General features: G+C 57.0%; 1 protein-coding gene and 1 non-coding gene across 3 annotated transcripts in view; both read left to right on the top strand.

Moving 5' to 3' along the window:
* Positions 1–17,530, top strand: part of KLHL29 (kelch like family member 29) — a 387,365-nt gene that overhangs the window by 275,411 nt on the left and 94,424 nt on the right. The gene's annotated exons all lie outside the window — the stretch shown is intronic.
* LOC142455942 (U1 spliceosomal RNA) lies at positions 16,931–17,094 on the top strand. Its single transcript, XR_012786046.1, has one exon. It is a non-coding gene; the product is annotated as a U1 spliceosomal RNA (small nuclear RNA).

Genomic DNA, 17,530 nt, shown 5'->3' with positions numbered 1-17,530 from the left:
AGTTGGGGTTTTGATTTGTTTGTTTTTTTATTTAAGCAGGGTAAATATTTGGTCATTGGGGGAATAATGAGGCTCAGCGTGTGAGTGGGATCCTATCTAGATACAGTCAGGAGAGGTGAACATAAGAATCTTCTAGACCTTCTGAGAAGTACTAGCACTTAAGAAAAGGCAGAGACTATACAGGGAAGCCACTGTCAATACGGCTCAAGGTGGCCCCCGTATCAGAGCACTGACTGTGTCCCAGGGATGCCCCCCTATATGCTTACCCGCCCTCCCCCACCCCTGCTCTCTAGCCTCCGCCTATGAAGGGGGTCCTTCTTGCTAAGCACCTGACCAGCAGCTCTCTGTTAACTTTCTGCAGCAGCCGGAACCAGTATCAACCAGTCGGCTCATCCTGTCCCCATATGTCAGAGTGGAACTGTGTCCCATGGTGAATGGTTCTTTGGAAGTAGCTCACCTGGCCTTTCTTCCTGGGCGCTCCTAATAGACTCGAACCTTCCACCTTAAGTCAGCAACGAAGTGTGAACTATTCGCACTACTCCAGCTTCCAGCCAGGAGCCTGCTGCAGCCCCTGGTGGTCCACCTGGATGAGCCGCTGGGGGGCAGAAGGGGAGGTGTTTAGGACTGGCTGCTGTTTGCCAGCTGCTCCTTTGTTTTTAAATCCTTTATGTTATGTCATGTCCTTGTTGAAAATATGCATAGCCAAGCACATGCCAAGCCAGCACTCTCTCCCCGCCCAGCCTCGGTGATTGCCTGCTTCATGTCGGGCACCCACTCGCCCCTGGCCTCTTACTGTTCTTCCAGGAGTAACATAATCCCAGGGCCTCCCAGCCAGCTACACTGGCTCAGATGACGCCTGGAGGGGGCCCGGGGGCCCAGAGCCCATGACTCCTCTGGCCTCTGTGTCTGTTGACCCCCTGGGAAGCTCAGCACTGGCGGTGCTCGCCAAGGGCTGAGGGGGAGTGCTCGGCAGGGCAGCGGCTGGGAGCAGACTGGGCACTCAGTTCTGGAGTTAATAGAACAGACTCCTCCAGGCCCTGAAATGTGCAGACCGAAAAGCATTTGAAAATGCTGAGCCCCTCCAGGAGAACAAGCGGGGGCGTCGGTGTGTTTTAAGATAGGAGGGAGGAAAAGCAGGAGCTTCCAAAGAGTGAGTAGCTGAAAGCCCCATCTCCCCCTAACCCCACCCCCCACCTTGCTCACATGGGGATTTGCTTACCAGGCAGGCTGCCTTGACACTCCACAGAACAGGCCCCTCCCGGGCAGAGGCACAGAGCACAAAAGAGACCCTCTTCTCCCTCCCTCTGGAGCTCTCCCAACCTGTTAATGCCTGATGCTCGAAAGGAGGGCCCCCCTCCCCCGTTTCATTACATGCAGTTTGCCTCATCCAGGACTGGGAACAAGGGGGAGGCAGCCCCCACACATTCCCAGAGGCCCCTCAAGGCTCCCAGAGATCCTGGGATGGGGGTGGAGGTGGAGGAGGGAGCCCATCCGGGCTCCTGGCCATCCCACGTGTGTCTGAGCAGACTGGCATCCCTCGGGGATTTCCCAGGCCAATTGCTCAGGAAGAAGTGGCCCGCCTTTCTTTTGAGCCATCTCTGAAACTGCCCGCCTTTTTGTGGGCAGCCGAGTGTGCTAACGGTTTGCACTGCCCGGTTTACACCTGAGAGATGTCGGGGTGGACAGTGTGAGTGGGTGATGTGTGCAGCCACTGGGTGCTGGGGAGTGCCCTGTGTGTTGATGTGACTAAGAATGGGCAGGTTCTCGGGTCTCCTGAGTGAGCACCCAAGGGTGCAGACAACCCATCAGGCACTTTTTCTACATACTAACTTAGCCCCCCTGGAAGACGAGGACTGACTCTAATCCTTACTGTGCAGATGAGGAAAAGGGGGCCTCCGAGACATGACATCTTTGCCTGTGGGCACTTAAGTCATGAAGGGTCAGAGATTTGTGGCTACTAACTGCAAGGTCAGCTGTTCAAGCCCAACCCGCTGCTCTGAGAAAGAAAAAGGAGGCGGCCTGCGCCCATCAAGATGCATAGCCTAGAAAACCTTACATGAGGTCGCCAAGAGTCTGGGTCAGTCAGTGGCCGTGGCCTTTGATTTGACTCCCAACGCCCCTGTGCTCTGATCCACCAAGGCGTTATCCTCGCATGTCCAGAACGGCACAGGATCCCCCACTTCTACCTGCGGCTCCCCTCCTGGTCAACTCCTCCGTGAGGGTGCTGGCCCAGCCCCCCCTGCAGGCTAGCACACTGGGGCCTGTGCCCGCCTTTCTGCTGTCCTGTCTCCCCACTGATCACTCAGGATGACAGCTGTTTACCTGACTGTCACCCATCCTCCTGCAGCCACAAATGCCGAGCAAATGGCAGGGCCCAGGAGGACATGGAGCCTGGCCAACTCCCGCTCCCCCTGGCCAACTGCTCCCAGACCCACGGACGCCCATCTCCACAGCAGGGGCTGCGTTCACAAGCCTGACTCGGTGCCTGGCTTCCTCTGCCTGGAGTGCCAGGCCCGTCCACCTGCTAAGCCCTCCAGTCAGCAGCTCTTTGCCAATGCTTACCATGTGCCAGACAAGAAGCCAGCTGTCTGGGTGGGTAACAATAACAAGAATAACTTCCACATATGCCCCCACGCCCACCCTGTGTGCTAGGCATGGTTCTGCCACACGTAGTCATTCAGACTCCTATGGTATGGGTTACTGGAATGATCTCTAATTTAGGGGCAAGGTGAGGAGGCCAGAGAGCTTGCCCCTGACCTCCCCCCTTGGAAGTGGCCGAGTAAGGATTTGAATCAGGCAGCCCAGCTGCACAGCCCTGCTCCTGACCACACTCTGCAGGGCGAGACACCCTCTGCAAGGGCCACTCAGAGGTGAGACCAAGGTCACACGAGGTGACCTCACCACAGCTGAGCTGCCTGCGGCTGTGGGGCTGCCCTGCCCTCTGCCCCAGGCGGGCCACACCTCGGGCGTGTGACGGGAACTCCTTGGCACCCGTGGACCTGCCCTCTGGTGCTCGGTGGCCACTGTGGCCCCTTGAGGGCTGGCCTGCCCCCTCTGGTGGGGACAGGCCCTGTTCCCAGGCTGACACAGCAGTGGCAAGGGGGCGGCCGCTGCCTGGGCAACAATATGTTTGCCTGCCCCTTGTTGGGGGAACAGCTCTGTTTTCTCCCTCCTGTAATTGTTACCATCTGTTTCCTTCCGTCATGTGTATTGATGTTGTCTTGTTTTAAAACTGAAATGAGTCAGATTGGAAGCTGATTTAGGAAAAAGTGGCTGGGGGTAGGGGGTGCGCTCCAAGTGGCCATGCGGGACTCCGTGTTTCAGAGCTGCTGCAAGGGACGACAACTGGAGGGTCAGGGTGTGTAGAGGGTGTCTGCTCCCTCTGAGTGGGAGGGGGCCAGCCCGGAGCAGACGGGAGCTCAGTGGGAGTGTGAACATGTGTGGGTTTGGTTGTGTAAGTAGGCAAATCTGTGTGAGCACGTCTGTGGGCACACGTGGATGTGTGTGTGTGTGCCCATGAGTTGCCCCGGGGGCCTAGGGCCTGGGCTGTAGGTTGCAGGTGGGATGGGTCGGTGGCACTTTGTATTCAGAAGCAGGTGGGTGCAGAGAGACAGGGAGCCCGGCAAGTTGGCTGGGACCAACGAGGTGTGACTTAGGAAGGCCTCCTCCCTGAGCAAGGGCTTGAACATTTTTTGTGTAGAAAAGTTTCCTTCTCTTGCAATTCCATTTTTCCACGAGGTTTTTGAAGCCCCCGCGTATGTGTGACCTGCCGTGGCTGTAGAAGCGTGGGCTACTGAGCACTGCAAAGGAGCTTTGATGCCCGCGCTGAACTCGGAGGACGGTGACCAGGCTGAGTGGGCTTAGTTGGGGACACTGAGAGGAGTGGTCCCAGGGAGAGTGGCCCCGGGTGACGCCCCACCAGCCTTCTCTGCCAAGGCACTTAGTGATCAGGGTGAGCTCAGGACTGCCTGGAACTTCTATGCCTGGGCCACTTGTGACTCAGAATGCATTGGCCTGCGTTCCCACGCCTGCCCTGGGGTTTCTCTGGGGATTTCCGTGCCCTGCCGGAGCGGCTACTACAAACATGGAGAGTATGGGTTCAATGCCATCGTAGCCAGAATGTGGGGCTGGTGCCTCCTACATCACCCTGTCCCCTTCTCGGTGACCAGGGGGCAGGGGTGGGGGGCTCTTGGTCCCTGCTTCTCTGTAAGCCATCCCGGCTGTTCTTAGCTCACTCCGCTCGACATTCAGCTCAGTGGCCAACTGAGGGTGGGCTGCCCTGGCTTGGGCCCCATGCGTGACCGAACCGCTGGGTCCCCACTGGTTTGGTTTGCAGTCCAAGACCCAGTCTGCCTTCCACACCTTTGTCCTCGATCACCCGTGGCCGGTCAGGGTTCCTCTGGCCCCCGCCACCCAGAGAAAACGGATATAGAAGGCTTTGGCTTTGGCCCAGAACCCTTCTTGGGAAAGGCTCTTTCTCACCACCCCCACCAACCCCCCTTCACACGCATGCGCACACACACACATGCACACACACACTCCTGGGGTAGCCTAAAACTAGTCAGAGCTGCCGTGGTTCGATCAGGTACTGAGCTAGACCCTGGAAGTACAGGCTGTCCACTCCCTACAGCGGCCAGTTTGTTAGGGAAGGGATTCTGAGGCTTGTACGCAGATGAAGAATCAGGGAGCTGCGGGGGAAGAAATGGCTTGTGTTACGGTCACAGGCTGGTTGGTGAGGGAGCAGGGTCTGAGCCCAGAGCCTCTGGCTGCCAGGCAGTCTCCCATCACTATGACAACGGGGGCACCAGAGGAGGCCTTGGTGCCTCCGACTGATGAAGTGACAGCCCAGCATGCAGCCTTGCTGGGTTTTTACTCAGAAGTTCTGGTTCTTGCTTCTGTCCTGGTACCTTGGATCCCATGCATTCCCTTCCCGGGAAGCCGCCTGGCGTGAGCTCGGCAGAACTGCATAGGGCCCTCCCTCGCCCGGCTGTTCGGGAGCAAGTGAAGGAAACTTCTGGTGTGTGCATATGTAAGTCCCTTTATTAAGTGGAACAAGCTATTTCTGAACACGAGAGTGGCCAACAGCCTTAGAGGAAATTAAAATGAACCGTGACAATGGAGAATTGCACAGGGGCACGGCGGATTCTCCGGAGATAAATACAACAAGCCTTTCAACAGCATTCGGGAAAGACTGGAGATCGTGGGGATTAGGTTGAGCGGGGGAGGGGGGAGAAATAAAAAAGCAAACCTTCAGAAAAATTAAAGCTCCCACTGCTGGGAGGACCCCACCAGTAGGTGCGTCAGAGCTGACGGGGCCGCTCACCGATCAGGCTCCAACTCCGGGCACTGCTGGATAAACGGCCGGCAGAAAGATTTCCATCCCCTTCAGCAAGCTTCCTCGGCCACCCACTGTGTGCATGTCACTCCGGACAGAGGACACCAGACCTTGTCCTCAAAGAACTCCTAGGCCGTGAGGGGTTGTCCCCTGGCACAGGCCCGGTGCTCAGTAGAGAGGAACTGTTGTGGTCACGTCTCCTCTGGGAGCCAGCAGGTGGGCTGTCCCAGGGCCAGGGAGTCCCACCCTTTGTGTCTGTAATGGCAGGTGGGTGGCTAGATGGAGGTACCACAGACAGTGAGGAGCCCAGCGGAGTAGGCACAGAGCCAACATCCCCGTGGCAGCCCCGGTGCCAGCCGGCACACGGTGCTAGCGTCCACCCTTGAGGCTGAAGGTAAGGGGATACTCAACCCAGGCAGCCTTGGCCCCTGTAGAAGGGTCAGTGGAGGACAGTTGTCTGTGATCACTTCGATGTCACCCGAGGAGCGTGGCCAGCAGGCTCAGAGGGGCAGCTCTGCACACTGGCTGCCTCTGAGCGGCCTCCCGGGCAGCAGGCCCAGCAAGGGGAGGGCACAACCTCCTCTTACAGAGCAGGACTGGGGCTCTCCTCTCCTCCGGTCTACCTGCCTCCTGACTCACCTCACCCCCTTTCGCTGCTTCTTAGGCTCTTTTACCCCTTTCCCTCTAGCACTGTCCCCCACCTCCACTCCCACCCCCACCCCCGTGTGCAAAGAGAGACCCTATTTGCCCTACTGGGCCTTCTGAGGCCGGGAGAGATGGACTGATTTTCTTTTAAGTCATCACAGTTTTGCAGTAGGGGTACCAAGCTGTGGCCAGACACACACACACACACACACACACACACACACACATTTCTGCACATCATTCTCATTACCCACCTCATGACCAGAGTCTGAGCAGGGAGCTGATAAAATGGAAATTTGAGTCCCTCATTTCACACTTCTAGAATATTCCACATGCAGGGTTGACCATCCCCACGGAGCTACGAGCCCACCCTGGGGCCAGCCGCAGACACCCCGCTCTGCGAGCCTCCGTCTGGGAGTCACTGCCATAAAACTTTTAGTTCAGCTGCTCTGCTCGTCCCAGGCCCCCCCCCCACGTGTCTGCTGCCTCGTTTGTTTCTTGGACCTGCCTGATCCTCAGGGTGGCTCGGCCACAATTCCCTGTCTGGTTAGACCTCTAACCAGAAGATGTCTGTGTGGGGTCGGATGGCTCTGAGAGTCAGTCAGTGCCGTGAGAGTCGGACTGGCTATGTGTGAGCTTAGAACAGTGAGGACAGAAATCTTCCTCAAAGCCCACCCCAAGAAAGGGGCTTGATTGGAGCGCGGGGCTGAAGAAGGGCCCCTGGGGGTGTCACAGTGAGCCAGGACTCAGCCGCAGGGCTCTTTCTGGCTCCAGATGGGCCCCAAGTGCAAGGAGAGGGAAGGCGTGCTCGGGGGAGTGCAGATCGGATGAGGCCTGGGGTGCAGAGGGATCAGGTGAAGTTTCTCCTGGGCATGTTAGCAGCCACCTCCCTGTAGGCAAGGGGTCGCTTGGGGTCCTTCGAAGTGATCGCTGAAGAAATGAATGACGTATGATACCAGAAACGCCACGCCGTGTGTGCCCTACCAGGGGGAGCACCCCAGATCACCCGGGCTAGGGAAATAAGCATCCCCACTCCGCAAATCTTCAGACACAGAGCAGATCCACCCAGGGCGTTAGGACCCAGCGTGGCCGGCGGCCATCCTGGCTCACAGCGCCCCGTAGGACAGAGGGCGGTGGCGGTGGTGTGGAAGAGTGCCAAGTCTAAGACCAAGCCACTGGTGGTGGCTTCTAACCACCGGACTTTAGGGTTTGCAGCCAAGCGCTTATCTCCTGCACCACCAGGGCTGCTTCCTTCCCCAGGTCCCTGCGGCGTGACGGGAGGGGCTCGGTGTCCCTTACCTTTTATGCCGTGACAATCCGTACTCAGACCCCAGCCAGACCCGGTTGGCAAAGAGACCAGGAATGTGTCCCCTCGCCTACAGGGGGACTTGTCCTCAGCACATCACTGAGGGTTAAAATCCAGCCATGACAACAAAAAACAAAACAAAACAAAAAACCGAACTCACTGCCACGGAGCTAATGCTTCTTATGCAGAGGCACTGGTAAGGGGTATTTGCATCTGAGAGGGAAGCAGACCTGGAGGTGGGGACTGTGGGGGGCCGGGATGGAGAGAGGTCCCCAAGCCACTGCCTGCAGGGCTGGCATTCAGGGACTGTCCCATCAAAAGCCAGAGCCAGGCCCGCCCTTGCCTCGCCTACCTGCCTGCCCACTTTGGCTCTAAGAATGAAGCGGGTTGCCCTGCTCAGAGGGGGCAGCTCCGTCACCAGCAGAGACAGACTGGTCCTGGTGGGAGTGGGGGGGGGGGGGAAGAAGGCATGTTACAAGGAAAGCAGACATTGGGGGTGCCAAATGAAAGGGGGCAATGAAAGGCCCAGGCCAGCTCTGTGAGCAGGTGCCCCTGGCCCGCCCACCCTTCCCCCGTCCCACCATGTCCCGGCTGTCCATCTGAACCCCCCACCCCCTCACATCACAGGTGTCTGATGAGGGCCAGGCCTGCCCCCACCTCGCACCTCACAGCCCAATGAAAGGGAAGCTGCTGTTGGAGGGGAAGGGAGCACTGGGGAAAGGGCCTCTTTCTTTTCAAAGATTTTCATTTGTGATGGGCTCTTTTTTTCCCTCCCCCACCCCCAGGTGATCTTATTTCAAAGCCCCTTTGAAAATTGTGTGGGTTTTGTAATGGATGAAAAGTTACTTGGAAATGGGGACTAAGAAGCTTTCCTGTTGAAAGTTGTTAGAGGGATGTGAAGGGCTTTGATTTGCAAGGTTCGGCCAGATTTATCACCCCTTTTGTCCACACGAGGCCCATCACATTGGGAGGGGGCTTGGAGGCAGGGGGCTGGGTCCGTGCAGAACCCAGTCCCCTCTGTGGCTGCTTTACGTTTACAATGGAGGATATCTGGGCTGAACTCTTGGCCAAAAAAAAAAAATGTCCCCAAGGCGGAGACTTTGATGTTGGAAATGGGGAAAAGCATAAAGTAGACTGGGTCCAATCGAAGCCCCGAAGTCCCGGGCTACTACACAGGCGTTTCCTATCAGCAAAAGAATGTGAAGGAGCAGGGCGGGGGTGGGGGGTGGGGGGGTGGGGGGGGTGGCCTGGCCAGAGGCCTGGGGCCTGAAAACACTGTGGGCGGCCTGGGAACAGAGAAACCAAGGAGCAGCAGCCCTGGATGAGGTTTGAGAAGAACCCAGGAAGGCTTGATTTCAAAAACCAAAGGGGATAGAGGTTTGGGAAGGAGGGATCGGAGAAAGAAGGCGGAGAAATGCAATTGGGTTTGGTGGGAGGAGGCGGTTCCTGTAAAGGTTCTGGGGTGGGGATGGTGAAAGAGTGAGGGGTGACAGGTGTGGAATACCAGCTCATCCGAACCCCATGGACTAGACAGCCGCGGAGGAAAAGGAGGGAAGATTGGGGTGACTGAGGGATTCTAGGGTGGTAGATGGAGGTTGAGGGGGCAGTTGTGTCCCAGGGTTGAGGAACTGAGGGAGAGGGAGGGGCTGCGGCAGAGGAAGGAGACTTGCAGGAGGAGGCCTTGAACACACTCTTTGCTGACAGATGAGCGGAGGTGACAGACCCTGCGATGCTGGCCTGAGACGGGCAGCTGGTCCCCCTGAGCTGAGACCGTGCCAGTGGGATTGGGGGCCAAGTCGGAGGCGGTTCAGTGTCTAAGGGGATCTGAGGGAAAGAGAGCAATGATGGAGGCCCAGTTAATCTGGCTCCTCCCCATTATGCCAGCCATGTCACGCTAAGCTGGGCACATGGAGTTCTGGGTGACCCCTGTGGGCCCTTAGGGAAGAGCACTGAGTGTTAAGCCCAACAGGGTGGTGGGCCACCACCTTGTGGTTGCAAAGGCCACCCATGGGACTCTGGACTGTAGCAGGGATGGGCCGGAGAAGGGGCAGCTGGGGATATCCCAGTCATCCCAGCTCACTTGCATGGGACTGGTCTTAGGCTAGAATAGATGTGCTAGAGGTCCAAGTGGGTCACTCTAGCCACCACGGGCCATCCTGGGCATCATGACTGTCACCCGAGAAAGGAAGGGGCAATCACAGACTTCCTACGCCCGGCACGACAGAGGGTGGCCATGTAGCCCCAGGCTACCTGTGCCCAGCACCCGTTCATGGTCAGAGCTTCTTACTCCTCCATGGTGTCTCTAGAACAGAAAGGGCACCAGGATGGGTCTGGTGACTTCAACTTCAAATATTCACGCAGGATCCTCAGAGCCGGGGACCGAGCATGGGACTGTCGGGCAGGAGGAGGTCCAGCCCAACACACCTGCCTCCCCCAAGCCTTACACTGGGGGAGGGGGCTCCCTCTTTCCCCGGGGGCTTCCTCATCACATCTTCTGCCGCCACCGTCTCCCCAGCCAGATCACTTACCCTCCAAAGACATCGTCGTATTCCGTAATGCCATTGGAATTTGAATATATATTTAAGACGACAAGATTGAAATTAAAATTTAAATAAAGAATGACTTTTCTGCGAGTTGCTCCAAAAGCAGTAATTTAGCAGCAAATTGACAGAGAAAGGTAAGCACTGGTCCTTCAGAGCATCGTGCAGTTGCCGGCGTGCGAGCCAGAAGCGTCTCAATTTAACACATCATTGGTTAGTATTATTGGAAATGTCAGCAGACTCTGTAGCACATTGCGTTGGGGCACCGAAGGGGAGGCTGGGCTGAGGGCCCTGTCCAGGGGGCCAGAGAGAGTGGCCTTGTTAATGAGGGCAGGAGGGGCCCCAGAAACCCAACACCACCACCCTCCCTCTTATCTCCCTAACCGGGCCTCGAACAGCGGCTACTACTGTCTGGTACATAGCAGTCTTGAAATGAGAACAGAGACATGTAAATGTTGTTTTCACACATTTTCAACCCTGGTCTCCAACCCCTCAAAGCACAGGCAGAGAACAGGGTCCAAGAAGGTGGCCACACCAAGGAGCAGGCTCCCCTGAGCCACAGTCGTAAGACCTGAAAAATCAGGGCCTGTCCAGCGAATTCAGCTCCTGTGTGCCCCCCAAACCCTCTGGACACAGAGACTCAGCATCTTCATTGACCCTCAGCAGGAGCTCCCTGGGCCACCTGCACCAGCATCACCTTGGAGGCTTATGGCAAGGCCCCTTTGGGGGCCATCCCCCGAAGCCTCCTGAATCAGAACTTCTGGGGGACAAGGGTCAACATCCACATCCTTCGCCAGGTTCTTCCCCGACCCCCTTTTTTCAATTGTGGCAGAAACATCTGGCGAGAGCCATGTGACATTTGTTCTCGTCTCTATGATTTCCTGCCTGCTTTCGAGTGGAGTCCTTCTCTGGTCCATTTCATTAAGGTAGGGGGTGGTTTTCTCGGGTTTGTGTGTTTTTCTGTATATGAAATCCCAATGGGTGACTCTGGAGAGACAGTCACTGGATGGGTGAGTTCTTGCAGGCCATGGTCGGGGAGGCTGGGGGAGGAGGAGGGGGGCAATGGGGCGCTCATAACGAGGAGAGGAAAGAAGAGAAGGCTCTGGAATTGATGGCAGTGATGGTTCTACCCCTCTTGTTAAGATGCTTTAACTGCTGTGTCGTACAGCCTGGGACTCAGCTGTCAATAAAACTGTTGAAATCTCCGTAAGAGGAACACATCTGCCGAAACATTGGCCCCTTCCGGCCAGCTTTGCTTGTACAGTTCCACACCCACTCCCTTCACCGGGTAGCTGCGTTTCCAGTTTTCTGTGGGTTTTTTCTTTATTTTCAGCACCTTTGTAATAGAAACTCTGCCCCCCCTGAAGTTATAGCCCTCCGACAACCACAAAGAACCCTTGTTCGCTGTACATTTGCCTCCTGTGTGTGTTTCATCGAAGGGCAGCGTGCGCCTTCCCTGTCTCTCCCTGGAACTGGCCAGACACTGCCACCTGGACTCCAGCGCTCTCGCCCACGGAATATCACTTCTTGCAGTCTACCTGTGAACTCCAGAACTACCCCCTCAAACAACAGGCTTGGAAGTGTCCCCTCCCCATGTCTGCCCTCCCTCATTAGCATACCATTCCTTTAAAGCAAAACCCCCTCCTTTGGTTTCCCCTTTGTTGGAGCCCCGATGGCATCGTGGGTGCCAGGTGGGCAGCTCACTGCAAGGTCGGCAGTTCTAACCCACGAGCTGCTCTGCGGGAGAAAGATGAGGCTTTCTGCTCCTGTAAAGAGTCACATCCACAGAAACCCACGGGGGCAGTTCTGCCCTGTACTATAGGGTCACGGTGAGCCCGCATTGACTCGATGGCGGCGAATCTTTTGGTTTTTTTCTCTCTCTTTATTTATTTTTATTTTTGTAGTGGGAGATCCCTGCAGAGCTCCTGCCTTCCATCTCAAGCACCCTAGTCTGAACAAATGTACTGCCATCTGGCCTCTGCTGTCCTCAGCAGTGCACAGCCTACATGCCTGGTGGGGGGAAGAGGAGGGACTCCTGAAAAGGAAGCAAAACACCCACCCTTTGCAGGAGCGGCCTCCCTCCTGTGGCACTCAGTCCTGGAGCTCCGTGAGGTGCTTCCCAGAGCCTGTGGGACAGGCCGGAGACAGGGGCTGTGCAGCTAAACACTTCTCATAGTTCTGCAAGAGCCCTGAGCACAATGAGCCTCCAGAGCAAGGTCAAAGCAATGACGCAGTCGCCCCTGGTGCTGGACGATGGCCACCGGGCTGCCACCACGCCCTGCCGCCAAATGTCCATAAGCTTCACCGCCAGCCTGGAAGAGTGTGCTTGACTGACAGGCCCGTGCCTGCGTCCCAGCTGCCAGGGAGGCTGGCTAAGCCCCTCCTTGGGGGCTAGACCCAATGAGCAGGCCCTGGCCGAAGGAGCCTTCAGAATCCATTGCGGGGATGGTCACACTAGGCGTGTCTCCCAAACAGGGCATTTCAGGACATTTCCTTGGTCAGCACTGAGGCTGCAGAACAAGCTCGGGAGTGTGGTCAGCTCCAGCGCACCCCTGAGGTCCTCTTCCCAGGGGTTCTCGGGATCTCTCCTGAGACCCCTTCAACCCACCACCTAGCTGTGTGTGCCTCGGGAGAGACCGAGGGGATTCCCTCTTCACAGGCGCATCAGTAGAGACTACCTCTATAGAGCCCCAGCGGCTGCAAACCGTTAGGTGCTGAGATGCTCCAGGAGGGTTTGGAGGTTCGAGCCCACACAGGGCATCTCAGAGGATGGCCTTGCAAGCTGTTGTTGTTGTTGTTAGGTTCTGACTCATAGAGACCCGTGTACAACAGGACGAAACACTGCCCAGTTCCGTGCCAACCTACTCCCCTCCCTGAAAATGAGCTACTGAAAATCCCACAGGGCACAGGTCGACTCTGGCCCATGTAGGGTCCCCTGAGGCCCCATCCTCTGAGAAACACTAAATCCCCCCCTCAGAACAAACAAGCCACTGCCACCGAGTCTATTCCAATGCGGAGAGACAGGATAGACAGTTTCTGAGGCTATCAATCTTTACAGGCGCAGACAGCCTCATCTTTCTCCCTCTGAGAGGCTGGTGGGTTAGAACCACTGACCTTGAGATTAGCAGTCTGATACTAACTGGTCAGATCCGCCCAGACTCCTGAGGAACGTGGAGGGACGCGTATGAGACTCACCTATGTCAAGAGCACACATTAAGCTTTGGGATATTTTGCTCTTTGGCCATATGCAGGGTGAGAGTCTGTGCCTCTTTTCTGGTTTGGCTGATGGGAAGCTTAAGACTGTGCCTAAAAGTCCAACAAGATCTGTCGCTGAAGTCCCCGGAACAGGCCTGAAGGTGTCCCTTTATCCGAGGGGGCCCTAACTCTGTGTGTAACCCTGTTCTGGCCTCCTATTTATTTCTCCATGGTGTCTCCTTCGCTGTGACCCCAGCCCCTCCATGAATAAGGATGGTATGAGGTCGTGCTTCTGTCTCCAAGCCTACAGTCCCCCCGGGGGCTAGATCCTTGGCCATCACTGCCCTGGTGTCCAGAGCATTGCCTGGTGCACTTAGCAGAGGTGAGGGGCAGGGATTGCAAGCTAAGTAAGCACTGTGCTCAGGGACACTCAGTGGGAAGGAGTCCCAGCCAGTCCTGTCTGCCCCACCCAAGTGCCCAGAGGGTCCAGGTCCAGTCTGGGGACAGGTTCACCTGCAGGATGGCATTGCCATCTCCGTCATAAGAGCCCCTGGTGCCCTAGAACCGGGCTTTGCCCAACCACCCACATGAACTTAGACTGGAGAAGCACTAGAGGCCGTGGGCCTGTGAGTAGTGACTTCAGCCTCAGCCCGGCCACCTTACTGAATCCTGCCTAGCCTTTGTGGCCCAATGCCTGCCCCGTCACCTCTGGGAGCTGCCCCGATCTCTCTTCTCCCTCTTCTTCACCGTCTTCTGACCTTGAGCACAGACAGGGGCTGAGTTCTGCTTCCCTCCGCCGGCCCCCAGCCCCACAGAGGCTGGTGTACTGTCTCTCTCCCACAGCAGCCAGCATATAGAAGGGCCAATCAGTTCTCCTGCTCCACCACTGGACTGTGCCAGCTAGCTGTGTCCCCCAGCACCCTCCAGCAGCATTCCGAGGTGTGGAAACCTCACCTCCTCAGTGCCCACCCACCCCAGCACCCCCATGGCGCACACAGGCAGGTTCCCTGCACAGCGCACCCTGCTTCTCTCCTCCATCCCACGGCTCCGCCTTAGGCACCCTTTCTGAAGGGCCCTTCAGCATCCCCTCACTGGCGGGCCAGCAGTGATTAAAGCCTTCTGTTGGCCAACACTGTAGTTCAGAGACCCGCCCCCAGGCATTTCCTCCTGGGGCACCTTCACCAGCTGGGCCAGGCACGGTGCCAGGTTCCTGCCTGCATGGTGCTCCCAGCCAGTGGGGGGTTAAAAAAAGGCCCTGGAATGCCGCGGGCTGCCCACTGTGACGGTCCTATGCAGGGGAGGCTGGCATGAGAGAACAAAGGAGCAGGCAGCCACCACTCCCCCAGGGCCGGCCATCCTTCACACACCCCTGACCACCAGCTACATGGTGAGTCTGTGTGACCCCTTTGTACAAATCACAAAAAGTCATCCCTGGGGGGGCCGGGGTTTGGGAGGGGATGGGAGGGCACATTGGCAAAAGAACAGCCCCTTTGGGCTGCTGCAGCCTCATGAGTGTACCCCTTGCTGAGCAGAGTGGTCTGTGGGGAGGGGGCTCTTGGCGGGGGTTTCAGCCCACGCGCCCCTGCTGCCAGGCATCTGGACACACACAGACTTTCCTACAAATAGAGCAGGACCCGCAGGCCAGTCCTCTGACGGAGGGCCAAGTGCGCGCGCGCGCGCGCGCGCGCGCACACACACACACACACACACACACACACACACACACACCACCACCACCACCCCCACCCCCCAGGCGCCCAGGGAGCTTGTTGCGGGGTGGGGTGCCCAGCTCCCTGACCAGCGGGCGCCTCCTGCCTCTGCGGAGGAGCAGGGCACGTCAGCCGCGGGGGGCCTGCCTCTGTGGAGCTCTCCAGTTGCGGAGAGAAGCAGGACACCGTCAAACGCCGTGAAAATGTGACCTTTGAAAATTTACAAGAGCTCCGAGTTTAAAACGCTGCTGCGTTAATGATGCATCCCATTAGCATCTCATTAAAAGGAAGCCGAGAGCTGGTGCCCAGGCCTGACGACGGCGGAGGGGCCACGCTGGCGGGGCAGCAGGACAGGGGACGTCTATCAGAGGCTGTCTGTGCAAAACACGGACACGGCGCAGGGCAGAGCTGGGGCAGGGACACTGAGCTGGGGCAAAGGGCTGAGGGCTGGTTCTGGGTCCCACGCAGACAGCGGGGAGAGGGCAAGCCCATCAGGCCCTCTGGCCCTGCCTTCCTCCCCTCGCCCTGGTGGCACAGTGCTGACGAGTTGGGCTGCGATCTGCAAGGTCTGCGGTTTGAAACCACCAGTCTCAGAAAGAGCTGCAGCCCTACCCCGTGCTGTGGGACAGCGATGAATTGGTCTTGACATGAAGGCACAGAGCGTGCTTGTCTGGTGCTGGCAAGGACTCCTGAAAGGGGTAAACCGTGAACACACGTGACTGCCCTTTGTGGTCCCCACAGAGACCCCTCAAAAGAATGCTCCACTTGGCGGGCGGCATGGGGCTCCCAGCACTCGGGCTGGGAGAAAGCCGGAGTACCTTTGGTGGGCTCGTGGACATGGCGGGGTGGTGGGCCGTGGGGGAGGTTAGCAGGAGCTAGCTACCGAGCGGGGGCCACAGCACCCCTGTAGCACCCAGAACCAGGGCTGCCGTGACCGGACCAGGTTGCCCTAGGGTTCCCTGGTCCTGGACAGGAGGACTGGGCTCTGCTGGGTCCCCGCCAACACTCATGTCACCAGCTGCTCGGGGACTCCCACACCTGGGAGCCAGGCTCCTCTGTGCCGGCCACACCCTTGGCGCCACATAGTCTCTGGAGGGAGAGGGGGAGGAAATGCGCGTTACTTCGTGACTGTAATAAAGCAAACAGCATTGTGGAAGTACAGGTTGCGCATAGCTTCTGAAGTGGCTAGTGCCAGGTACCGCAGGAAGGGCCTTATTTATCTGTGCTCCAGAAAGGAAGACGAGAAGAGAGAGAGGCTGTGTTGTCCTCACAGCAGAACCGCTTTCTGGAAGATAAAAACCAGCTTCTAATATTCACGAAAAAGCACAGCCAAGCAGCGGGCCTGTTAGAAGCACCCCTCGCCCCCAGAACTTACTCCAGGGGTAACCACAGCCCGTGCCCTTTGTGTCGCTGTGTCCCATGTACCCATGGGTGCTGCTGAAGGCAGTCTTTTTTTTTTACAGCCTTTTTATTTTTTTAATTATTTCATTGGGGCCTCTTAAAAGCTCTTATCACAATCCATGCATGCAATCCATTGTGTCAAGCACATTTGTACATACGTTGCCATCATCATTCTCAGTACATTTTCTTTCTACTTGAACTCTTGGTAGCAGCTCATTTCCACCCCACCCCCCCACTCTCCCTACCTCTTTATCCCTTGATAATTTATTGTAAAATTTTTCATGTCTTACACCAACTGACCGCTGTCTCCCTTCACCCACTTTTGTGTTGCCGGTCTCCCTAGGAGAGGGTTATGTGTAGATCCTTTCTCCCCCCACGTTCCCCTTACTCTCCTAGTAGCACCACTCCCGTTTTTGGTCCTGAGCGGTTTATCTGTCCTGAATTCCCTGTGTTGCGAGCTCTGATCTGAACCCGTGAACATGCTCTGGTCTAGCCGGATTTGTAAGGTAGAATTGGGGTCCTGGTGGTAGGGGGTGGGGTGGGAAGCATGAAAGAACGAGGGGAAAGTTGTATGTTTCATCGGTGCTCTACTGCACCCTGACTGGCTCGTCTCTCCCTTGTGGTGTCCGTCCCTGTGCCTCGGACAGAGCCTTCCCAGGAGCAGGAAGTCGAGGCCTGTCTCCAGAGGTGGCCTCGACTAAGAAGCAAAGGAGTGCTAGCAGAGAGTACTGAAGCCAGTGGGCCTGTGCAAGGCATGCCCACAAAGTGTGTGACTTCTCAACTTTAAGAATATCCCCAAATACTTACCTGGCAAGGGAGATACCATGATCATGAAGGTGGTTTTCCCAGGGCGAGGCTTATCCATTGCACTCCGGATGTGCTGACCCTTGCGATTTCCCCAAATGTGGGAAACTCGACTGCCTGATTTGTGGTCATGAGGGACTGCGTTCACACTCTCCCCTAACAAAGAAAGAATATCCCCAATTATAGGGCAAAAAAGGGGGGGGGCGGGAGCCCTTGGTTTTTGAAACCCAGAACCTGTTTACCCAGACTATGGATTGTGAAGTCAGCCGTCTCTGCTGGAGAAGGTGGCTGTGGTTAACAGCAGGACCCAGGGCCCCCCAAGTTTCCAGAATCCTCCCCTCCCCTGTGAAGTTGCCCGCCCAGTCCCGATGCTGATTCAGCAGGGGAGAAATGGCGGCTGGATGAGGAACCTGAAAACCAAAATAGCCTCTTGCCTGGGAGGCTGACTACACCTGGGCAGCAGAGAGGGACAGCAGTGCCCCCTCCTGGCAGGAGGGGTTCCAACCGCAGGCTGGGAGCTGAGCCTTGGAAAGCCACCTCCACCAGACCCTGAGTGGGGCATCTCACCACCTCAGTCTTTTATTGTAAAATGCCC

The sequence above is a fragment of the Tenrec ecaudatus genome, chromosome 8 (assembly GCF_050624435.1).
Source record: "Tenrec ecaudatus isolate mTenEca1 chromosome 8, mTenEca1.hap1, whole genome shotgun sequence".
Taxonomy (NCBI): Eukaryota; Metazoa; Chordata; class Mammalia; order Afrosoricida; family Tenrecidae; genus Tenrec; species Tenrec ecaudatus.
This window is presented reverse-complemented; position numbering and strand designations above follow the sequence as displayed.